Source organism: Daktulosphaira vitifoliae, unplaced genomic scaffold (genome assembly GCF_025091365.1).
Source record: "Daktulosphaira vitifoliae isolate Bord-2020 unplaced genomic scaffold, ASM2509136v1 Scaffold_2, whole genome shotgun sequence".
Classification (NCBI taxonomy): domain Eukaryota; kingdom Metazoa; phylum Arthropoda; class Insecta; order Hemiptera; family Phylloxeridae; genus Daktulosphaira; species Daktulosphaira vitifoliae.
In genome coordinates, this window is record NW_026099573.1 from 24,294,536 (window position 1) to 24,303,707 (window position 9,172).

At 25.2% G+C, this 9,172-nt stretch overlaps 1 protein-coding gene across 1 annotated transcript in view; it reads right to left on the bottom strand.

The window, feature by feature from the left end:
• LOC126899062 (ornithine aminotransferase, mitochondrial) overlaps positions 1-2,935 on the bottom strand; it is a 24,123-nt gene extending 21,188 nt beyond the window's left edge. The window contains exon 1 of the mRNA XM_050673591.1: positions 2,795-2,935. The gene's annotated coding sequence lies outside the window, so the exon portion shown is untranslated. The remainder of the gene's footprint in view (positions 1-2,794) is intronic.
• Positions 2,936-9,172: the final 6,237 nt, after the last annotated feature.

A 9,172-nucleotide genomic window follows, 5' to 3' on the forward strand; every position in this document is an offset into this window, starting at 1 on the left:
TTTAATATAACTTTATTTGTTTATTAAATATAAACACTTAAAGTTTCAATTTTTTAAATTAATATACATGTATAATACACAAGGTATTACAAATACAGGTAGCTAATTGGTTTTTTATGACATCGATATTAGCAGATACACAGCATTGTTATTATCAATGATAGTAAGGTACATTGTTGTGAGTTTATAAATACACTAACTGACAATACAAAAAGGATATCTATTGATAGTCATAATTAATAATAAACAATCCTGGACTGTGACAACAATGTCAGAAAAACCAATTAGTTGCCTGTATTTATAATCCCTTGTGTATTATACATACATATTAACTCAAAATTTGAAACTTTAAATGTTAATCAGCATTTCATCCCTTATCCCTAGTTCATCCCTTATGCCTGATAAGGCATATGGGATGAACTTAATAAGTATTACATAGTTAATAATTCAAGAATAATGTATAACTAAAGATAACCAAAAAAAAAAAAATGTTTAAATTATTATTATTTTGTAAGTAATTGAGTGGGTTATGATAAAAAAAATCACCTTGTATAACGAAAAAGTATTTAAATGTTTTTAACGGAAATACTTAAAACATTTTATCTTATCTCGATTAATTTATTTTAAATTATATATTATCAGGATTAAACGATTCAGATTATATCCAGGCACGTAGCCAGAAAATGTTTATTGGAGGGGCCAACAATTTTGGGCCTTTGTATCATTTTCCATAATTTGTTTACCATGAAAAGATTGTGGGGGGGTCCCTCCACTCCTTCTTAGACAGTATCCCATTCTATGAATCTTACAAGTTCAAAATTTGTGTTTATTTTTCGAAAATTGGTGGATTATTCCAAAAGTTACATGATCTGCTATTTCCTTATTAATATCCTGATTAAGATAAAGTATGTCGAATGAAAAAGAGATTATTAAAAAATATTATTTCTCATAAAAAAATTGTGCTGATCCATACATTTTTCAAAAAGTTATAGCATTATAAAGTTAAAAATGTAAAATACAAAATCGAGAATTTTTACACAAAAATATCATTCGGTAGCCATTTTCACCGTGAAGACAAAATTAACTCCGAAATTTTTTTAAATAAAATAGTACATTACGTTAGCTTTAATTTAAGATATAGATAAAAGTGTCAGACTTTCCGGAACATTTTAAAAATTTAAGTGAAAAAAGTTCATTTTTTGTGAAAAAGTTGTCATTTTAAATCCCCCCCGTGGGCAGGTAAAGGGTCAGATTTATAAAAAAAATATATCAAATGAAAAGTAACGATATCATACATCTTTATAAAAAAGTTATGGCAATTTTTGAGGGTAATGTCTTCGACTAGATACGATTTGTGATCTTTTGACGTATTACTGAAAGAAATGGGTTCAGTGAGAGCTGAGAAAAAGTGGTAACAGACACAAAAAAAAACACACCATAGTAAAAATAATACCTTCTCAGCTTTGCATCGAAGCTAATAAAATAATGATATGAACATAAGCTGATTTAATTTTTCAACTTTTAAGCTATTAAGAAAAAATAATTTATTCCTAAATACTAAAAACTAAATACTAAAATAAACAATTAAGTTATAAAAAATTTTAAAATAAATATAAATTATAAACAATGTAAAATTTTATTTTATTTTATTTAAAATTAAAAACAATTCCTGCCTTTTTTTAGTCATATTTTAATTACTATTATTTAGAGCACGCAAATAACAAATTAACAAAAACAAATAAATTACCTATTGTAACTACTAAATTATAAAAAAAGAAACAAATTATAGATAAGATTTATCAAAAAATTTTTATAGAGTATACTCTATCGAATTTTGTAATCAACTAGATTCTAATCAATGCAGATACTTGGTAGTTTGTTATCATTTGTTAGACCAGAGTTAAAAAAAATTTACCTACAACCACGTTTGGAGTAATTGCTATTCCATTTATTATTACGTCTAGAACGTTATCTTTTTCAAATAACGTTTTCTATGAATATAAAAATGAAAATACAGCCATAATAATAACTGTATTACTCAATAGTAATCACAAATGAATAATAATTTCAATGTATATAAGGCCTAGCACGTTTTTGATAATTCGTAAAAATAATTGAATTTTAAATTTGGGGGGGCCGGCTCTGGGCCACATTAAATTTAAGGGGGGCCAGGCCCACCCTTGTCTACGTGCCTGATTATATCAACGTAGTAATAATGATTAAACGTTTTTACAATTCAATATAAATGCAGTGGAATATATACTATAGTAGATTATAATTTTTAATTAAAATATTTTTTCATTGTTTAACTTATAAATATTGTACTATAATCAAGGTTCACGAGTGTTAACGAAAAAGTACCACTTTCTTCCAAAAACTAAATTCTTTATCAAAGCTATATTAATTTATTGATTTTATTTTTAACGAAAAAATTTTAAAAAGAATGTTAATAGCAGATAATTGTTTTTAGCATCAATATACATTTTGAAAAATTATCTATTTTAGTAAACCACTATACGATAGTAAATTATTAAGTATTATTTCAGAAGACTTGAGTATTGTTATAACTTAATGGGAGTGACTTAACTGAGAAATTCGTTTAAATAAAAACGATCCTTATCCTAGTACTCTCCTCTATCTATACTTTAAAATTATAATATATAAATAGTATATTACTAAAAAAATGTAAAAAAAAAAACAATTAGCATACATCGATTCTTAAATTTCTCAAGACTGAGATAGATTTTAAAGATACGGATTGATAAAAACAAAATTTTAATTAAAATGTACTTACAATCGAAATGATCACACAGTAAATGAATAAATTGGCCTATCATGTACGCACACTAACGGCAGGACTATCGGTCAGGTAAATAAGAAACGCCCGTACGGTGTAATGTTCTTATAAGAGCTTGTGTTTGTCAAGTGATCTTATCTCGTTATTCTCATATTTTTTTTATATTTTCTACACTTTAACGCGATACAAGATTTAATTATCTTCCATATTATGTATGCATTTGATTATACTTAAACACCTCTTCAACCAATAACTTTATAACTAAAAATTTATCTATTCAACAACAGTTGAAAATTGAAAAAATTCTATCATTATAGATGACACTTCTCAAAAATAATTATTGCAGTGTTCGATACATTACACGCAAAGCCTGTCGCCAGGCGATTTCGTAGTGGAAGAATATACTTGAGTGTGTTAAACACCTAAGCACATATAATAAAGATTATATAATACAACAAAGACATAACATTTAATCGATTTTAAACAAGCATAAGCACTACTAGAAAGAACATTTACGGGGTTCAAAATTAATTCCCCGTCCTAAAAATACTTTAATACGTATAAATTTATTCAATTTTTGGGGGAGCTGAAAATGCCAAGCCCCCATATGCACATATTATTAAAAGTGTCATTCTTAAAATCTTTAAGCATTTATAAACTTAAAAATTATATAACATGATATAATTCGGATATAATATAATCTATTAATAATTACGAATGAATTTGTAGTGAGTCAATAAATTTGTATGTAGTAAAGTAACCGTATATTTTACTGATGATTTGTTACAAATTTATTGTTATTGAAAACAGTAATGATAGAGTAACGATAAATGTTATCTAATACTTCGAGGATTACTTAAACTGTTTCTTATCGGTAGTATTGACTGATCAACTTGCGTAGTCGGGGCAACTTAAATTTCTCTAGAAAATTCTAGTTATCTTCAGTATTTTATGGAAACGTAAGACATATAACATACGTTACTTTTTATGAACATTTTTATTAGTATTCATATCGAAGTCAATAAATAATAATTTTATATCGTTCTTAACTTATTAAATACGTATGAATATTAAAAAAATTATAAATTTTCTAATTACGTATGATAACAACATTAAAAAATTAACATCATTGAAATTTTAATAAAAAAAAATATCTAAATTTAAATAGTAATATAACTTTGTTATTTTGTTCACTGGGAAATTACAATTTTCAATATAAAATTTAAAGTAATATTGTCGTGTTAATTATAAATATATTTAGATTTTTACAATAGAGAATTTTCTAGAGAAAAAATTATTAGCTTTGTGAGTGCGGTACAAAAATATAAACAAATAAACAACTTTAAAATACGAAAAACTCTTAATTGATTATTCGCTGATGAAGACCTATACAGTGTTTGTTAAAATAGTTTTTTTAAGGCATTATATGTATTGTATTATTTAACAAAATCTATTAAAGCTGATAAATTATATTATATTATTAATATTCATGTTATACTTTCAAGTTACATCAGTCATAATTAATCATTATTTTTCAGTTTTGATAAATAACTAATCTCGTAATTTTGTAAATATAGATAATGTTGAATATAAACTATTTACCCCTAGAAATTTAAGATACTAAATAAATTTTTAAAGAGATATGTTCTTTTTATAATCATCATTTATATGTTTTAGTAATTTTATTTACTGAAAATTAGGGTTTGTCAAGGATATCAATATCGCCGACTTTTTTCATTTTTCCTACGATTTCGATTATTTTTGAAATATCACAATAATCGAAAAAAAAGTTTTAATCAAAAAAACTGTTTGAATTTTGATCACTTTGTTATATATATAAATATATTATTTGATATAAGGCCAAAATCAGTTCGTGATAATATTGTTAATATTTTTTATATTAAAATATATTATGAATTATAGAATTGAGATAAGGCAAAAATTTATTTTTTTTATACAAAATTTTATTCTAAGATTAGGTTTTATATGACATTGTTGTGTTATTACTATTTTTAAAAAACAAAGTAAGAACAAAATAATGTATGGAGAGGAGAATTAGAAAAATAAATTTCAAATTTACAAGATATACAGCAACAACTAGTTGAAACTCAATCTGAAAAATAAAATTAAGTTATCGAGCCCAAAAAAAGTTTTATTCAGTAAAAGTTTAAGTTTTATTTTGAAAAAAAAAATCGTTTTCAGTTATTAAAAAGCAATAAAAATATATAAATATCACTTATAATTTTTTTATTATTATTATTATTATTATTTAAAACCAAAACACTAAAACTATTATTTTATTAATAACAATATTATCCATTTATTGTAATCAATATATAATGATAAAGTCTTGTAACAAGAAAAAAAACTTATTTCTTCATAATAAAAAGAAATTTGAAAAAATTTGATTATCGTTATGAGATAAGAGATAGCTATTTCTATATTTTTTTAATATTAATATCATTATTTGATTTGGTTGGTATACCATAGACTAATTTTTATAACAATTGTAAATGGTATTCTTGAAAATAAAAAAAAAACGTTAAAAACATTTAAAATTAAAATTTAATTTTTGAATATAATTTTTTTTTCGATATTGAATTATTTTAACTTTGATGCAAAACTGAGAAGGTATTAATTTTACTATGATGGGTTTTTTATTATTATTTTTTTTTTTTTGTGTCTGTTACTACTTTTTCTTACCACTCACCGAACCGATTTCTTTCAACGATACGACATATCTAGTCATATCTAGTCGAAGACATTATCCTAAAAAATTGAAAAAATTTTCCTCGTTCCCCGTAAATGGGGGAAATCTCCAAAAAAATTACAAACTTAAAAATCGCTAATTTTTGACATTTTTTAATTTTTTTTTACTTAAAACTGCCATAACTTTTTTAAAAATGATCAAATCAATTTAATTTTTTTTTAATGATACATAAAATATTTGCCTATCAAAGGGGATTCAAAAGGATAACTTTTTCTTAATTATTAACTTTTTCAACTTAATTTTTGAAAGTATTCCGACAATATTGCATCCTTTAAAAATTTATTTATTTATTCATATTTAACAACAAATTATTATCTAATAAGTTTTGTGTTAAGCCCTTCAATTTTTATACACGTTTGCAATAAATAAATTTTCCTAAAATATTAAAATACTAAATTATTAAATATCAATTTCATACTACATTGAATTGATTTAATAGATATTTATTTATAAATTATATTTATTAGGAATAATGATAGAAATAGAGGAGTTCATTTTTTTTTTGGATAATCAACCAATTTCTTAAAAAAAAAGACTATCTACAGATTTGCATCAAAGCGTTTTTTATGATAGTAATTTTAATTACTGTCAGATATCATCTATACTATATACTGTGCCTCGAACTAATTATGCTGTGTATTTTTCCTTTAAGTTGCCATAACTTTTTTAAAAATGACCAAATCAATATAATTTTTTTTTTTATAGATGCTTGATATCTTTACCTATTATTTGGTATACTATTCTTTTTATGGACCCATCATTTTGTATATTTTTTTAATAAATCTGACTTTATACCTGCTCAAGGGGAAGATTCAAAATGACAATATTTTCACAAAAATTTTACTTTTTCAACATAACTTTTGAAAGTGTTAACAAAATACTGATACTTTTATATATATTTTTAACTAAAGCTAATGTATAATACTTTATTATGAGAAAAAAAATGTTCGGACTTTATTTTGTCTTCATTGTAAAAATGACTACAGTATACTATTTTTGTATTAAAATTCTCTATTTTATATTTTACATTTTTAATTTTTTATTGCTATAACTTTTTTAAAAAAGTATGGATCAATACAATTTTTTTATGAGAAATATTATTTATATACTTCTTTCATTCGACATTTCCCTTTATACAGAGGGAGTTCAAAACTTAATGCATATAGAAAAGAGAACTTTTTCAATTTTTGAAAGTGTTTCGGAAATACTGACATCTTTATATATATCTTCAATGAAAGCTTTTGTAATATACAATAATATGAAATAAAAAAAGAAATCGGTCCTGAGAAAAAGTGGCAACAGACATATAAAAAAAAAAAAAAAAAACACATCTTAGTAAAATTAACATCGAAGCAAAAAAAAATTCGGAATTTAATAGGGTAAAAAAGAAAGTTCTGTGTCACTTCAAGAACATTGGGCTTGGTATCATGATAGAGGAGGTTAGGGGAAAGATTGGTCTTATGATATAAGGGGTAATGGGAGCTTGGTCTTGTTATGGTAGGTGTATGGGGTGTTAAGGTCTTTCAAAATGGCTGTGGTTTAAACTCTAGTGCGCATGCGCACTATAAATTGATACCAAAGGTGGGGGTTCATTCTAAAGTGCTGTTCTCCTCCTACCACGGAATCAACTAGAGGATAGGGTAAACTAGCCAATTGTCTACTGGGGGGAGATAATATACATTTTATATATTACGTTTAATATTAAATGTATGAATTACATTGAAAAGTGTATGTTAAGTAGCGGCCGCCGCCACCACACTTGTCCTTGACTATTCCTAGAACGACTCAATCATCTTGTAACAAGCTCTATGAACTCTCCACCCGGGCGTGGGCGAGCTGTAATTCCAATGTAAACTAACACAACTTGCCGAAGGCAATAGATTGTATGTAATATATCAATTATTATACGGAATAATAAAAAAAAAATGTTTTTTTATTTTTGATCGTCGTACCCCAATTCAGTGACGATGAAATGCGCGTCGTAACCTGGAAGATTGTACAAGAAGCACGGCATAAAGTTGACCGTCTTCACTTTCAGGTTACATGCATTGCCAGGGCCGTATTTAGGGGGTGGCACGGGTAGACATATGCCCGGGGGCGGCAAAATATTTTAGCAAAATTAATTTTAAAAATGTAATGAAAAAAAAAATAATTGCATTTCATTTAATATTTTTGTAATTTGTATTTTAAAAAAATGTTATGAACTACTGTTTATATAGCTGTATTATTGCTACGAACTAAGATATGTAGTATAAATATAGTATAATCTTGATCAGTGAAAATGATGAAATAGTTGATCTAGAAGAAGTTGATGTGCCTAGTGATTTAGAATTCAAAGTCAATACATATTATGTAATTTGTGACTGTATAATTAAATAATTGACAACTAGAAAGTTGGCATATGATAATGTAATAACTAAGTACAGTTTCTTTTTAAAACTTGATACAATGAAAACAACGGAAGTATGTATCAGCTGAAAATTTATATTTGATATACAAAAGTGATTTAGATGAAACTTTTGTAAATGAGTGTATCTATTTCCAAAGTCATCTACAAAATATAAAATATCATACTAAAAGTATAATTGATATGAGTACCATGATGAAAAAACATGAGTTGGAGGATATTTTTATATTGAATATTTTATATAGAATATTTTATATTCTATATTATGTAAGTATAGCATTGCGTATGTTTCTTTGTACTCCAGCGACCCATTGTACCGCAGAGGGGTCATTTTCAACACTTGGACGTATAAAAACATATTTAAGGTCAAATATATCCACAGACAGACTAAATGCACTGGCAATTTTTAATATTAAATCTCAATTAACTCATCAGATTAATTATAGCGACATAATTGAAGAACTTGCCAATAATCAAGCAAGGAAAAAAATACTTTAAAAAAAAGAAAGTTGTATTTTTAATTATATTATAATTTGTTAATTAAAAAAAGTATTAAATAGTTCTCATTTATTAATTATTAATTTGGATTTTAATATTAAAGAATCAATTATGAACGAAATAATTAGTGTTTTATTATTATTATTATTTATTGTGGTGATGAGGAGAGGGTATACATTACATGCCCGAGGGCGCCAAATTTTAGCTTCGATGCGAAGCTGAGAAGGTATTGGTTTTACTAAGATGTGTTTTTTTTTTTTTGTGTCTGTTACCACTTTTTCTCAGCTCTCACCGAACGGATTTCTTTCAACGATACGTCAAAAGATCACAAATTGTATCTAGTCGAAGACATTACCCTCAAAAATTGAAAAAAATGCCCTCGTTCCCCGTAAATGGGGGAAACCTCCAAAAAAATTACAAATTTAAAAATCGCTAATTTTCGAAATTTTTTCAATTTTTTTTACTTAAAAGTGCCATAACTTTTTCAAAAATAAACATATCAATATAATTCTTTTTTATATAGATGCATAATATCATTACCTTTCATTTGGTATATTTTTTTCATAAATTTAACCCTTAACCTGCCCACAAGGGGGGATTTAAAATGACAACTTTTTCACAAAAAATTAATTTTTTTAACTTAAATTTTGAAAATGTTCCGGAAGGTCTGACACTTTTATATATATCTTAAATTAAAGCT